The 16800-nt window shown below is 36.7% G+C and overlaps 2 long non-coding RNA genes across 2 annotated transcripts in view; both read left to right on the top strand.

Moving 5' to 3' along the window:
• LOC132526848 (uncharacterized) overlaps positions 1-3371 on the top strand; it is a 182447-nt gene extending 179076 nt beyond the window's left edge. Inside the window, exon 3 of the long non-coding RNA XR_009542721.1 lies at positions 3297-3371. This is a non-coding gene — a long non-coding RNA (uncharacterized LOC132526848). The remainder of the gene's footprint in view (positions 1-3296) is intronic.
• A 5-nt stretch (positions 3372-3376) lies between these two features.
• LOC132526847 (uncharacterized) overlaps positions 3377-16800 on the top strand; it is a 348584-nt gene continuing 335160 nt past the window's right edge. The window contains exon 1 of the long non-coding RNA XR_009542720.1: positions 3377-3416. This is a non-coding gene — a long non-coding RNA (uncharacterized LOC132526847). The remainder of the gene's footprint in view (positions 3417-16800) is intronic.

Raw genomic sequence — 16800 nt, 5'->3', positions numbered from 1 at the left:
AAAACAAACCTATTAGCTCCGGTTCAACTGAGGGCTAGGGTCCCAGAATCCAACCTACAGAAACTCTTCCTTTTGTCTTCACCCACTTGCTCATGACCTGAGCCTCTTAAGCATGAGGATTCTGCAGAAAACAGTTTGAAAAAGGACCCGCTGCTTGTTCTTCCAAAGACACTTCTGACTCTGAACATCCAGTGTCATTTATATATTTCACATCCATTTCATCTAGGCCTTCTCCCTCCCGTCAAAATGCCCTCCGTCACATGTTCTCACTCAAAAGCAGCAGAAATCTGACTCCAAACATTCGGAAGCAATAGAGATGTTTTTTAGACTAATAATCTGTTCCCAATGGTCTTGTTCCAAATCTGGAACAGGAAATGGGAAGTTCCAGGGTGTACAGAGCAGACTAAAATGTTTACCACCTAAGAAAATTTCCTTATGTATCTTCATGCCCTTTCTTTTGTCGAGCTGTATTACCACCAGCCACTGACCTTCATCTTTAATTCTGCATTTTCACCATTAATTTCAGATCAACACACACACACAGTTCTCTCTTGCTGAGCAGGACAGAGGATCTACCTTTCAGGACAAGGAAAGAGAAAAAGGGTGCGATTATTATGTTTTTCTCTCCTTGTCACGTAGCAACGAAGAATAACATGGGATTAAGTGTCGCTCTGAGTAAATAATATCTTTATGGGCCATTGGGGGGAAAATGCTCTCAATAGACTTAATCATAACCTCTGGGGCTTCATGTAATTTTGTTTTATCTTTTAACACTTGATATTTGGTTTAAGTGATAATTTAGGGGTAAACTTGCCTTCTTTTCCTATGATGTTGCAAACTCCTTAAGGGTCAGAACTTTTCCATACACAGCTCTGAATCTTTTCTAGGGCCAAATATGTTGCCTAGTATAATGTAGCTGTTCCAGGAAATCACGGTGAAGTGAATTGAGAAGAGTCCAAAGTCGATCTTCTAAATAGAGGTTGGCAAACTACAGCTGTTGGGCCAAATCTAGCTCACCACTTGTATTTGTAAATAAAGTTTTATTGGAATACAGCCATGCTACTTTTTAACATATTGTCTATGGCTGTTTTCATGCTCTAATGGCAGATTTGATTCGTTGTGACAGAGGCTGTGTGACCTGCAAAGCCAAAAATATTTGCTATCAGGCCTATTAAGGAAAAAGTTTAGCAACCTGTCACCTAAACTCCAGGTGAATGAATACATGTAAATATTTTAGTGATATATATTTTTGTTATTGTTGAATTACTTTCCAGTCCGTATAGTTTCATTAAGCAAATTTGCTACTTATGTTTCAGTTATTGGTAAATAGTCACATGAGTCAAGTAGATACGAAATTAATTTACCCACTGTCATTGATTATTTTTATTATCTTTGGGGTTTTTAACTATGCAATTGGAAAAAAAATAGTTTTGCCCTTCCACGTCTTATTAGTTAAAACTCTTCTAGTTTTCTGTAAAAAAAGGCAATCTCAAACTAGCCATCTTAAAAAAACCTAAAGTAATTGGAGAAGAAATTGATTGCCTCATGCAACTGAGGAGTTAAATGTTGAGCTGGCTTCAGGAGGTGCTGGATTCAGAGGCTCAAAGATGGTGTCAGGGCCCTGTCACCAACTTTTGGCACAGCTAAATTCTTTTCGCATGTTTGCTTTCTTCTTTTTTGCTAGTAGATGGTCCACATCCTCTCACATGGAAGAAGGTTGCTGCTAGCTTCAACAAGTAGTTCTGTACAGCTTGTTATCCAGAAAGAAGAGGAACTTGTCTTTCCTAGTATTCATATATTAAATCTGTAAAGGAGCTCTATCTGCCTAAGTCTTGTGGCAGCCCTTAGATCAATCACTGTGGCCAAAAAGATGAGATGTCGTATAATTGATCGCTCTTGGGTCATGTGCTCAACTCCATGTGTACTGCATTCTATAACTGATAGTCCCACGATAACAGAGCATTGTGGATAAGGGGCAGTGTCCCAGTGGAAAGAAGGCCACTTTACAAATAAAAACAGTGATGTCTATCTACTGTAGAAATATTTCATACCAGAATTTTAGTGGAGGACACCAGATTTTACAAACAACGAACAGATCTAGGAAAAATGATTTCACTCTCCCTCTCTTGTGTTATCTTTCATCATCATCACCCTTATCATCTTTCATCCTGTCGATTATGTGGCTCCAGGGAACTTCACATTACAGTTTTAGCTGCTTTAGAAGCAGATTCCATGTTCAGAACTCTACCCAAGCTCCCATTTGCCTCAAAACTTATATCTTATACTCTTGGGTTCTGCTTGTTCTCTTCCATATAACTTGTTGGTTCTGGGTTTAATGCAGTTACATGGCTGAAGTTGGAATTTATTTGTGACATTGCCCTGAAAATGTTAAACTTCCACCATTAAATGGTTAAGATGTAAGTGTTTTCAAAATGAGATTAAGGAGTGAAATGAACAGAAGAAATGCCAGGGTACAAAAGGATGGGACAGATTTTGAGGGGTGGGGAGGGATTAGGAGAACGTCTTATCCCCCCATGCGTCCCCACCACACTTCAACCCAAGAGCATCTATACTTTCAGATCCTGAAAAGTGGCCTCATAGAGGCTCTAAACCGTGTGAGTGAATCATTTAGAAGTCTTAGTATACGTTATATTCCTCCCTGCTTGTCTTATAGCTTCAAGACACTGTGATTGGGATCTAAAATAATTACTACTCTTCAGTGTCATCCACACATAATTAGCCTCAGATTATAATGAATTAACATGGTTTGCCCTGTTCATGAAGTGAAGCGATTCTATTACTGTTTTTTTCCCTCTCCCATATTTAAAATAAAAACACTTTGAAACTTCCATTCTATTAGGTGAAATTCCCTCTAAAATGTCAGCTCACAGTGAAGGATATTTAAGGATGGCTAGGTAACCAGATCATCTGAGTTACAGGGCACAGTTCAAATGATTCCTGGCTCCTTTGCTTTCTCTAAAGCATTGCACCTGTCTTTACGTGTCTCTTAAGAAGGCTGTCTCCTTCTCCATGTCTCCTCCCTGTGAATACATAGAAAATCCCCAAGTGTGATAAAGGTTTTGAGTCATTTTGAAAGAATCTGAACCAGAGAGATTTATTTGTTTCCATAATGTATAGAACTTGGCGCAGACAGATGTTAGTAATAAAAGCATTACACAATAATTCTAAATTTGTTTCTAAACAGACTTCAAGGAATATGTTTCTGAGAGGGAGAGGGAGAAAGAAAAGATTTCAGAGCATGGACTTACCTTTTCATTCTCGTTACATATACACAGAGCAGCTGCATGAAAATTCAAGACTTTGAAGCCAAAGTGCCCAAGAATTCCCACCACTCTCTGCTGTCCCTACGGTTTTACTTTGAGCACCTCAACGTGTAATCCAGTGTCCAGCTCATGGTAAGCAAAATATCCAAATATATGTATGTCTCAAATTGATTCCTCCTCAGTAACCTGGGGTTTTCTTTGGCACTTTTATTGCCAAGCCACAGGTTTGAAGCTGAAAACAGGCTATTTTCCGCGGAAGTTTCTCATGTATAAAAATCCATCTCAGATTCCAACCAATGCAATCAGAGAAATTAGTTTATTGATGAAACTCTTGTCCATGAATGGCTTTTTGAAAATAAAAATGCCTTTTTTCCTTCTTGAAAAGCATGAAACAATCCCCTTATTGTCCTACTTGCTTCGAATTTATTTTCCATTCCTTATTATGCATGCCTCCTTCATGTCATCGATACATAAGCCATTATGTGCCTCTTATCGTATTTGCTACAACTATTTTCTCAAGATGATGTCGAAGGACATTAGATACCAGAGACTAACTTTGCAGGAGTGAATTAATGTCAGTGTTGAAGGAGTCTATAATCATATGACTGAAGGGGCTTTCAGGAGGCCACACAGTACGCTGATGACAGAATCAAGAATGAAACTTAGGAATTCCAACCATTTGTCTTGTGCTCTGTCCACAAATGATGTTGCGTATTCTTAGTCTTTAGTAAAGACTTGCTGAAAGCAGTCCATTGACTGGTAACATAGAACATTCATGAAGGAGTTTTTAAAAAATAAGCCAATCGAAATTTCTTTGGTGATTATACAAAATTACTAAAAGAAAATGGTGTGCATGTATGACTCTACATGCAGTGTTTTTTGGTATAAGGTAAGATTGTTACAACTTGAAGTGCATTGAAATTTTCCTTTGATAGTTTATTTTATTTAGAAGTCATAAGGCTCTAGTTTATCTGATATTAAGGAAATGTTTATGCTACCTATGAAATTATTGCTGTGTGGCATTGGGCAAAGAGTATGGACTCATGAGTCAGATAGACCTGAGTTCAAATGAATTTCCATCAGCAACTAGCTATTTGATCTTAGACAAGTATTTATCATTCTTGATACTTTTGTTTTTATTATTGTAAAATGGAGGCATTAAAACTGATTTCTTTTTTTAAAGAAAGACTGATTTCTAGGCTTGTGAAACTTAAGTGAAATAATGCATCAAAAACATTTAGGGCAGAATTTTGGAAAGATGGCAACTGTCGTGTGGAACATTTTAGATGCCCCTCAATCCCTGCATAGAATCAACAGAGCCACTCGAGAGCCATATGAGAACCCTGTAGACAGTGTTGGCAATAACGTAAAGTGACAAGATAGCACCACGAGTCCCAAAGTGCAATAGGATGAGGACAGAACAACAGAAGCCACCATATCTTCCTGTTGGTGGAATCTGTGCAGAGTTGAGGGAGTTTCTGACAACCGAAATGACCAGACATCAACAGAGGACTTTTGTGGATGTATATATAACTAAGCTTACATGCTCTTTCCATGTAGGCATAGTACAGTTCTAAAAGAAATGATGAACAGGAGAGCGATTGCAAAAAAATTACATAACTGTTTTCAGGAATGCAATTTGTGATGGTAGTGAATAATTATTCTAAGATAGTTGTGTTTGTAATGTAAGATAAAGACAATGAGTAATTGTGAGATAGTTCTAATTCTGTCATTCCCTGTGTTCTTGAAAACCAGGATGCTCAGCATGTAAGATATACTATACCAGTGGTTCAGAAAAATCTGTGACCCTGAATTTGAATTGAAAATATCAGTATGAAATCATAAGGCATTCTATTTTAACCATTATCTCTATGTGTGTGCGTGTTTATAAATATATATATAGTATTTCCTGGCTCTACTGGAAAGGTCTAGAAACAATGAGTAGCATTATGGTCCTGAAATACTATTTCCTATTAAAAGAAAGTAGGTCTTCTTAGGGAAATATGGCTGATTCAAGGCCCGAGGAAGGAAAGTAAAATACAATAGAAGTGATATTTTCTGAAAAAAATTTTTTTTCAATACGGTCTTATGATTTTTAATATTTCTATGAAATTACCTTTAATCTTCTTCAAAGTTGCATTTTAGGATTAACAGAATTGAAATCATTGACTCCACAAATTTTTTTTAAAGCTTAGAAAAATATTAAGTATTTAATTTTAACTCTTCATTTAAATTGGCCTTTGCTGATTCAGAGGAATGGGGACAGAAATTCAACTTTTAAAATTATTGGAAATTCTGTCAAAACTGAATTATGACATATATCTACAATATATATTATGGCGGTCATAATTGTTTTTCCAAATGAAACCATCACGTCACTAAAATAGTGGTTTATATGATATATCCTTGTGTATAGTATCTGAAGCTGAGAAGATGTGCAGAGGTATTTGTGACTTGGTAGTTTCATTTGGAATAAAACATGACCAACATAAGATGACTCTTAGAATTTGGTACCTTTTTTTTGAGGTAGTAATCAGTTTCTCAATGTGAAGAGGATACCAATTACAAAAGCTGTTTTAGCAGTTCACTTAGTTCTTACCATTTGAACATCATAGGTATATTCTTTTTGTTGCATTTTTTCAAGCAGACAAAAGTCAACATTCTAAGTCATGGGGTATGTGATATAGTTTCTTTCCAACAAAGATCTTCTTATTTAAATTGTGGTAAAATATACAGGTTCATTATCTATATATGAAACCCTTGAGGCAATATATGCTTTAGAATTCTTCAGATTTTACAAAAGTAATTTAGTGCAAAACTCTACATTATATAACACTCCCACCCCCAAGCAGGCCTGGGGGCAGCATCTCACCATCAAACACATTAATGATTCTGCAAAAAATATATATATGAATATTCTTTCACTAAGTGGAATAAATAAAACCTATAAATAGGCTTCTATTGACTTGGGTCACATTTTGCTGCCAAATGAGTTTATGCAAAACTTGCAGGAGAAAAAAAATGGATTTGCAAAGCTTTTTCAGTTTTAGAATGGTGGATGAAGGGATTGTAGATCTTTCTTAGTTGTCTCTTTTTTTAGAAAAGCAAAGCAGCAAAATGTACTGAGAGGACACCACCCCATTCTGTTGTCACGCCAAAAAATGCATACCTTGATTTTAAACATGAACAGATATCAGAAAAATTGAATAGCGACTGAGGTAGATGGAATAATGGTGCCCCAAAATGCCCCCATCCGTATCCCTGGAACCTGTGAATATGTCACCTTACATGGCAAAGGGATGTCGCCCATATGCTTACGTTAAGAATCTTGATATGGGAAGAATGTTCTGGATCACCCAGGTGGGCTAACTTAATCACAGTCTTATAAGAGGTAGGCAGGAGCTCAGAGTCAGAGATGGAGACGTGATCCCAGAGGCAGAGTTAGAGTGATGTGCAGCCACGTGCCAAGCAACATGGGCAGCCTCTAGAGGCTGGAAAAGACGAGGAATAGATTCTCTTCTAGAGCCTCCAGTAGGAGCACAGCCCTGCTGACACCTCGATTTGGCCCTCTAGGACTCATCTGGGTCTTTTGACCCGTAGAACTGTAAGGTAATAAATTCATGTTGTTTTAAGCCACTAAATTTGTGGTAATTTGTCACAGCAGCAATTGGAAACTCGTGTAAAGAAATCCTAATCCCACGCACCTACAGTCAGTTAATCTATGACAAAGGATGTAAGGATATACAATGGAGAAAAGACAGTCTATTCAGCAAGTGGTGTTGGGAAAGCCGGACAGCTCCGTGTAAATCAACAAAATTAGGACACTCCCTCATACCATATACAGAAACAAACTCACCACGGTTTAAAGACCTAAATGTAAGACATGGCACCATAAAACTCAAAGAAGAGAACATAGGCAGAGCGTTCTCTGACATAAATTGTAGTGATATTTTCTTAGATCAGTCTCCCAAGGCAAAAGAAATAAAAGCATTAATAAACAAATGGGACCTAATCAAACTTAAAAGCTTTTGCACAGCAAAGGAAGCCATCAACAAAATGAAAAGACAACCTATGGAATGGGAGAAAATATTTGCAAACAATGTGACTGACCAAGGATTAATATCCAAAATACACAAACAGCTTATACAACTCAATTTTGAAAAAACAACCCAATCAAAAAATGGGCGAAGACCTAAATAGATATTTTTCCAAAAAAGACATACAGATGGCCAACAGGCCCACAGAAAGGTACTGAACATTGCTACTTATTAGAGAAATGCAAATCAAAACCACAGTGAGGTATCACGTTGCACCCGTCAGGATGTCTATCATCAAAAAGTCTACATAATAAACGCTGGAGAGGGTGTGGAGGAAAGGGAACCATTGTACACTGCTGGTGGGAATGTAAATTGGTGCAGCCACTATGGAGAACAGTATGCAGGTTCCTTAAAAAACTAAAAATAGAGCTACCGTATGATCTAGCAATCTCTCTCCTGGGTATATATCTGGAAAAAATGGAAATTCTAATTTGAAAAGATACATGTGCTGCAATATTCATAGCAGCATTATTTATAATAGTCAAGACATGGAAACTACCCAAGTACCCATCAGCAGATGATTGAGTTAAGAAGATGTGATATATATTGAATATATCTCTCTCTCTCACACACACACACACACACACACACACACACACACACACACACACAGTGGAATATTACTCAGCCATAAAAAAGAATTATATATTACCATTTGCAGCAACATGGGTGGACCTAGAGAATATTACGCTTAATGAAGTAAGTCAAACAGAAAGACAAATACTGTATGTTATATTTATATGTGGAATCTAAAAAATAATAACAAGTGAATCTGTGTACAAAACAGTAGCAGACTCACAGACATAGAAAACAAAGTTATGGTTACCAAAGGGGAGGAGAGGGGCAAATTAAGATTATGAGATTAGCAGATACAAACTACTATGCATAAAATAGATGAGCAGCAAAGATTTACTGTATAGCACAGGGAATTATATTCAATATCTTATAATAACCTATAATGGAATATAATCTAAAAAATAACTGAATCACTATGTTGTACGCTTGAAACTAACACAATATTGTCACTCATCTATACTTCAAAAACAAGTAAACAAAAGAGAAATTCTCACTAGACTCTTCAAAATGTCTAAGTCATGAAAGATAGAGAAGACTAGAGAACTATCCCAGATTGGGAGAGATTAAGGAGACATGACAACTAAATACAGTGTGAGATCCTGGATGAGAAAAAAAAGCATCAGTGGGACAATTGGCAAGATTTGAATAAAATTTCTAGATTAGTGACTAGTATTGTGTTATGTTAATTTCCTGATTTTGATCATTGTACTATGGTTATGTGAGCTGACACCACTAAGAGAAGCAGCATAAAGGAGAGGGGGAAGTTCTTGGGCTTTTTTTGCAGCTATTGTGTAAATCTGAAATTATTTCAAAATAAATTTTTTTGTAAACCAGTAAAGATAAACCAAAGGGAGTCCACTTCATTTCCTTCATCATGTAATAATAATAAATAATTAACATTTAATGATTACTATGGACTAGACACTGCTCGAAAGCTCCACATATATTAATATAAACCTTAGGCTGGAAGGGGACTCTTATGATCTCGTTTTATAGACACGGAAGTGTGGAAAGGGTAGGAAACATATCCAAGGGCACATAGTTATGAGAACTGTTAAAGTCTAGAGTCTGTTCTCAACAGCTATTCAAGGTGATTGTCTTGCACATTAAAGTTTGAGAACATACGGCATGAATTTCACTACTCAGTTACAGTAGAGCATTTGATTACTCAGGAACCTTTGCTTACTTCCTTATTACTGGCTCTTTTCCATATTGGTGACGTTGACAAATAACTGAACACAACTAGCCAAGTTGTTACACTAGTAATATTTTCAACTGATGTATATTACAACAAGGGAACACTGGTTCTACAGAACTAATGGAGTTTTTCTATAGAATTATCCCTTTGTTGTATTACTTTTCCTCATTTTTATCAATCTGTGTCTTGACATATTAATTTTCTGAAATGTTTTCAAAACTCCCTGGTCCTACTTGTTTCCCTCAAAACGTTCAGCCTTTCTGTCTGTCTTGGTGCATTAAGTACAATTTCCACACTTTCATTCTAGAGTGGAATGCATCTTATACTGACATAGTATAAGTATATAGTCTAATTTTATTCACATGGCAATATGACAGAAGGAGTGGCCAGAAAAACTGGGGGGAAGGAAAAGGTAGAAAGACTGGGAATGACATTCTTTTTTTTTTTTTTTTTTTTTTGCTGAACACGGGCCTCTCACTGTTGTGGCCTCTCCCGTTGTGGAGCACAGGCTCCGGACGCGCAGGCTCAGCGGCCACAGCTCACGGGCCCAGCCCCTCCGCGGCATGTGGGATCCTCCCGGACCGGGGCACGAACCCGTGTCCCCTGCATCGGCAGGCGGACTCTCAACCACTGCACCACCAGGGAAGCCCTGGGAATGATGTTCTTGAACACCTGTATGATAGTGATCTGAGTTAAGAAGTAGGAGGAGGGAAAAGAGAAAAGAGGTAGAACGCATTGTCTGCTTTAGTTTGAAACCCCTTAGGGTTATTTTCTCTGCCTTATGCCGAGTCAAGCATGTTGTCGATACTCAACAATAAATAATTGGCCATATTGGCTTTACATGCTTAATTCCCCATATGTAGAGATTAAAATGTGCCTCTGAAAATAAGACTCTAAAAGAGAGTCTTTGATATGTTCTGGTGGAGGCTGTAAATCCTAGCATTTTATGCCCAATCTTAGATAAGTTAAATATATACCATTTTACCCTTTCATTATATCATGTTTCTTTTTAATATTTTAAAATAGGTACCTGCAAACTGAAAGCCTTATTCTATTTAGAGGCTTTCGACACACATCTATCCCCACATAGATATGGATATGGTTATACCTAGCTATTTATCCATATGTAATATATAAAGCAATTATTCACTGGTAAATTTGTACATTTCATTTTCCAGTAGTGTATTCACTTTAACCACATACTTTCTAATCTTTTTGCCTCCTAGTCTCAGATTTTTGAATTCAAATTTCCTTCCCTTTGTCTGTATTTAAAAATAATAATAATCATTTTACATCTATTACAAATAACAATACCTAGTCCCTGATTGAATGCTAACATTGTAATTCATTCTCAGGGTTCGGCCGCCATTCATTCATACCTCGAGCTGTGCTCTCATTATGTATGACATCAGCAGAAACTCTCAATTCAATTGCAGTCTTTTATTTAATTAGGGACTGTGTATTATTTGGTTTGTAGCCCCTTCCACTGTGTAATGGGAAAGGAAGAAAACTTTGAATATATATTCTAATTGATATTTTTAATACTTACTCTAAAAGCAATCAAAACTTATGTTAAATATTAATTATAATATTTTTCTGCTTTTGTGCACCTTGATTTATTGCTGCCCTTTTGGGCTCACTTTTAATTATATTACAGGAAAACAAAGGATATTTTTATTGGAAGAGTTATTTGGCACAGACAATACGTTCAATGGCGATGGTTATACTGAACTTTATATTAAACTTAATTTTCAAAAGCATATTTAACACAGTTTGCCAGGCTTTTTAAAAATTATTTTTCCTTCCTTTAGCAACATGCCTCTCGGGTCTCTGTATTAGAAATCAGGGACAAAGCTCATAAAGGAACAAAGACCCAAAATCAGGGATGGTCTTTTAAAAGAGGTACAGTTTCAAAGACTCCTAAAGATATAAATCAAAGTGCTTTTGAATACAGAGAGCATTCTAAAAGAATATTGAACTGTTTGCTTAAAATCTCACATTATTTCCTGCTTTTTAAACCCTGTTCCTTTTTGAAGGCTAGCACCAGATGGGGACAAAAGGAATATTTTCATGCAAAAATCAGGGCCAGGTACAGAGGCACAGTCAGAGTCTATTTCAAGGGGGGACAGGAATTTAATTCAAGTTATTCTCCTCTTTATTCCACATTTAAGAGATTTGAAGGATTTCTCCACCTCTCTGACACTTGTGCAGACATCACTAGGTACTGGTTGCACCAGTGGCAGGTACCAGGAAATCTTGGTGTGGAGTTTTTAGTCCCCTTGGAATGGATTCTGAAAATACCGCAGAGTTTAAATATGTCTGCTCAAGAAGGGTGGGGCTTTATGTTTTTTACAGTTGCCCTTCTGATCCCTTGTAAGAATAAAAACAATCTATCAGTCTCTTTCCCTTTTAAAGAGAATCTTTTGTGACCCACAGGTGGGCCTTGCCCCAGAGACGGTGTTTAAAAGTGTGAAAAAAGAAAAATCTTCAGACTTTTGAGAAAGACAGAGATTCTACTTACCTTGTTGTAGATGTATGCTTTTTTATGTTTTATTTTTTATGGAATATTTCTAGCACTTTGGCTAAATCAGTACAAATACGAAAAATAACTAATTGATCATTCTATAACAAATTTCACTTTCCAAAAATTATGACCAAATACAAGGCTTAAGCCCCTATGATATGTGTGTTTCATTAAGCAAGTGTGAAGTCATACCTCTAAGTGGAGCAGGTATCTGTGATTTTTCATGTTACCATAGTAACGTGTAATTTTTATTGAACTGTGGAATAAATAGGCAAATAAAACATACATAAAATATTGATGGGTGTTGGGTCTGCTGTCTGGGGCTTTAGTAACTTATGGTCACTGCCATTTCTTTTTTAACTCCTGTAGCCATTTTTCTAATTACAGCCTATTTTTTTTTACTACAATTTCTTTATTATTCATCTGACGCATAAAGTTTGCTTTTTAATGTGGTTTCCAAACCCCACCTTATAGTATACATATCAGAGAGAATACCGAGGATGTAACAAGAGCATGGAAATAAAACAAAAAATGTTTTCTACATTTTCTGAGAGAATTTATGTGATTTGCTTTGTCCTATATTGACTTTCCAGTTTTTGACTAATTTTTACAAGCTATTGACAGTGACTTACGTTCTGTGTTTAAAATATATAACACTGATGAGAAAATAACAAATACAAATAGCAGTGCATTATTCACATTTGAGAAGGCAATTTGTATGTGAAAATAGGTATTCCAACAGTATAAGCTAGAAAGAAAAAAAGAAATTGAATCAATTAGATTATTCATTTGAGCTTAAAAAGAAATAAAAGATGAAATTGATCTAACATCCACATATTTTATTGAAGGTGATTATTATGGTACTGTGTATAATATGTATATTATTATAGTACTATGCAGCCTTTATCATTTCAGTTTTATAAGAATTTACTGGGAGATAAATTCATGCTCGGTATTGTGCCAGTTATTAAAAATAAGAAGAAAAGGTCTCTGACCTTAAGTTACATCCTGTTAGAAAAGTTATGGTAAAATAGAGAAAATCGCTTAAAATTCAGTATAGTGTCTGGAAAAAAATTAAGATGTATCCCTACCTCATAGCTTACAGCAAAATAAATTCTAGATTGATCAGATTAAAATTTGCAAAATGAGGGCTTCCCTGGTGGCGCAGTGGTCGAGAGTCCGCCTGCCGACGCAGGGGACGTGGGTTTGTGCCCTGGTCCAGGAGGATCCCATATGCTGTGGAGCCTGCGCGTCCGGAGCCTGTGCTCCGCAACGGGAGAAGCCACAGCAGTGAGAGGCCCGCTTACCGCAGAAAAAAAAAAAAAAAAAAATTGCAAAATGAAATCATTAACATACTAAAGAAAACAAGGTCTTTTAAAAATATTTATAGCATCTTAGTATGAGTGAGAGGAAGACCTTTCTATGTGTGATCAAAACCTCAGAATCCACATTTAAAAATGATAAAATCTGTTGCATAAACGTGAAAAAAATCCACACAGCAAAAGAATATCATAAAAATGTCAAAAGACAAATACTTTTCTTACTCATATCACAGTAAAGGACTAAATTTTAATAGGTATAATATTATTACAAATTAATTTAAAATGTACAACATAATAGGAAAATGGACAAAAGAAAAGGAAATACAGTTGACACTAAAATGTTTGAGAAATGCTCGTAGATGAGGTTTTATGAGATAAAGGCAAGTTAATGAGATACCATTTAGCATACTGGTAAAAATTTTTTAAAGTTTTATGACTAACTTGTTAGCAAAGGTTTAAGTATAACTTGTTATAAGCATTGTAAGAGTAGAAGATAATTTATGATCTGCTTGGAAAACAATTTAGCAATCTCTATCCCAAAAATGCACATTATTTCATTTCTAGGGCATTTTCACATATGGGCAAAATGCAGTTTACTTACTGCAGCACTGCTTGCTATATAAAAATCATGGAAAATCGTGGAAACAACCTAAGTGTAGAGGATGCAGTAAATGTATTTCAGTACATTCATATAGTGGAGTACTATGCAGCCATTAGAAAAACGAAGCATCTCTTTGAGTACAAATATGGAGTTACGTCTAAGAATATTGTTAAGTGAAAACAGCAAGGTGCAGATCAGTGTTGTAGTGTACTCCCATTTCTGTAAAAACAAAACCAGTAAAATACAGATATGCTTCCATATGCATAGACTATCACTACAGGTGCACACAAGAATACTTGTTATCCCTGAAGAGATGAATTTGTTGTGTAGAGAACAGAGATGGGATGACAACTTTTTTATCACTCTGTATCCTTCTGTAAATTTTGAATTTTGTCCAGTTATTTATTGTGCCTATGTAATTAGTTTTTGAAAATAGTTGTTATTTTTAAGACAATTATAAGGGCAAATACAAAAATAAATGTTTAATGCTGGGGAAATTTGAAGTGACAAATGACCACCCTATGATGCTTTCAGAAAAGGTTTAGAATAAGTAGGTCTTGAGCTAGACTTGAAACTAAAAATGAGATCAGGAAGTATAATATTACCATGAATGAAGATGGCCATAACCATATCCATATGGTACAAGGTATGGCCACATCATTCAAGCAAGTATAAGATAACGTGGAGGATAAAAAGAAAGAGATTATGGAAATAGAGAAAAAGAGTGGAAGGAACAATGAGATGAAATTGTTTTGCAATGAAAGCAAAATAATGGGTTTATAGCTCAAAACAAATATTCAAATAACAAGATAGAAAGTACGATGGTCTTAATGATTATTTTGCAAAAGTTCCCTTTTTTGCATAAATTCTTGGATGAGGAGAAGAGGTGTGATGTATTAGAAAAGGCCATGAACACAGAATTCAGGAGACATTTCATCTGGTCCCTGTTCTGCCATTAATTAGCCATGTAACCTTGAGAAGGTCACATTGTCTCTCCAGCCTTCAATTTTATTGTCTGTTATATAAAGGGGTGGGGGGCGTGCAATAGATTCATGATTCTACAATCATTTTTTATATGAAGAATTTTTTTTTCAAATGAAATGTGAGTGCAAACCAGTAAAACAGATAAAAGCAGGGAAACTTTGTATAAAGCAGGGATGGGTGGCTCAGAGCTCTTCTGTACAATATCTTTCTTTCCCATTATGGCCCTCTTTAATGGAGCTAAATCAAAGCCTTGGGAATCAGCAAAGTTCAATTTGAAACTATTTACTAGAGGATTCCTAAGGTCCCTTTTCATAAGAACATTCACAATTCTAGAAGGTAATTGATTCATAGCTTTAATCATGTTGTGAAGTTTCTACAGAAATATTTGAAAAAATAATGACAGTAGTGTGAAGCTGTGCAGGAAGTAATTACTTCAACAAAGGTTTTTTAAGCATCTTTTCTGTGCTTGGACCCCCCCATCTCACAAGATACAAGGCTGGCTGGAGTATGATCCTGCCCTCCCTGATTCTTGCAATCTATTGGATTTTTAAAATGTGTTTAGGGTTCTCTAAGCTTCTTGCATACGTATGTTGAAGTCTTTTATTTGTTTGGGAACGTTTCCATTGTCTTTTTCCTCTCCTTCTGGGACCAGTTCCACATATGATAGTACTCTTGAGTGTCTTACATGTCTCTTTTGCTCTTTTTTCTGCTTTCCATCCTTTATTCTTGCTGAGTTTCAGATGGAATGTCTTTTACTGACCTGTCATTAGTTTACCGATCCTATCTTCTGCTTTGTTAAACCCTTCCTCCAAGTTACTAAATTCAGATGTTGTTTTTTTATTTTTTTTGCGGTACGCGGGCCTCTCACTGTTGTGGCCTCTCCCGTTGCGGAGCACAGGCTCCGGACGCGCAGGCTCAGCGGCCATGGCTCACGGGCCCAGCCGCTCCGCGGCATGTGGGATCTTCCCGGACCAGGGCACGAACCCACGTCCCCTGCATCGGCAGGCGGACTCTCAACCACTGCGCCACCAGGGAAGCCCGAGATGTTGTATTTTTAATGCTAAACTGTTCGTTTGAGTCGGTTTTTATAAAATCAAATATGTGTTTTGTATTTCTCCATCCTTTATTTTGTTCGTCTTTTTCTCTGTTTCTTTGAGCACATTAATCATAGCTATTTTAAAGACTCGGTTGGCTAATGTCAGCATCTGGATTATCCATGGGTTTGTTTCTGTTGTCTAGTTTTGCGCTTGGTTGTTGATTATGGCCGTTCCACTTATTGTGTTGAAGCATTTTTGACTGTATGTAAGACATTGTGTATAAAATACTGTAGAGACTTCAAGCATTGTTAACTTCCACGAAGGAATTCTCCTCTTTCCTCTGCTTAAGCTGATAGTGTGAAGGGCTGATTGGCTAAATGAAATCAGGGATTGTGCTGTATTGGGACTGAGCTGTAACTTTTCCAACCTCAGTTTCAGTTTAGCTCTTTGATCGTTTACCTCATGCAGCTTCAAAATTGAGTAAATGTATTAAGGCCACATAGTGGAGGCCTCTAAGTGTCCAGCCCTAGGTGTCAGTCCCACACAAATATCAAAAAATCATAGTTTCTCATCCCCCTTCTCCCTCAGCTTCAGATGAATCTAGAATCACTAAACGGACCCAAATAACATTAACTGCAAATCTTTGGAGCCGATTCATCCCTCCTTTAAGGTTTCTCATGTGTTGCTCAATTTGTTTTCAGGCCTTCTCCCCCAGAAGGTCTTTGTTTCCTAAGTCTGCAAGATTGTGGAATTTTTCATTCTGCCTTCTGGAATCTTTTAGTCTATTTCTTTAGCCTTTCACACAACCTTAGATTGATCAGTTCATGTATTGATAGAATTGGACTGTCTGGTTGAAAGCCCTCAAGTCTCCGAACTGTATTATTCTGGCTTCACTATACCACTAAAAACTTTGCTCCTTCTTTCTGTAATGACCATCTGCTTGCACCAAGATCTCATCCTGTGCCCAGTATGACAAATACCCCCAGGAAAAACACCAACACTCATCTCACTCATCAACTCAACCGCCTACTGGTTCTCCTCTCACTTACACTGTAGTCAATCTGGTCTTTGTTGCTTTCTGATGCCTGTGAAAACATGACTATTGCAATTTATGCAGCTTTCTCTCATTGTCAGTGCAAATACCCATCTGCAGTAACCTACTACATCCTACTCAGAA

The sequence above is a fragment of the Lagenorhynchus albirostris genome, chromosome 10 (genome assembly GCF_949774975.1).
Source record: "Lagenorhynchus albirostris chromosome 10, mLagAlb1.1, whole genome shotgun sequence".
Lineage (NCBI taxonomy): Eukaryota > Metazoa > Chordata > Mammalia > Artiodactyla > Delphinidae > Lagenorhynchus > Lagenorhynchus albirostris.
The sequence above is the reverse complement of the archived record's forward strand: the minus strand, read 5'-3'. Positions and strand labels throughout refer to the sequence as shown.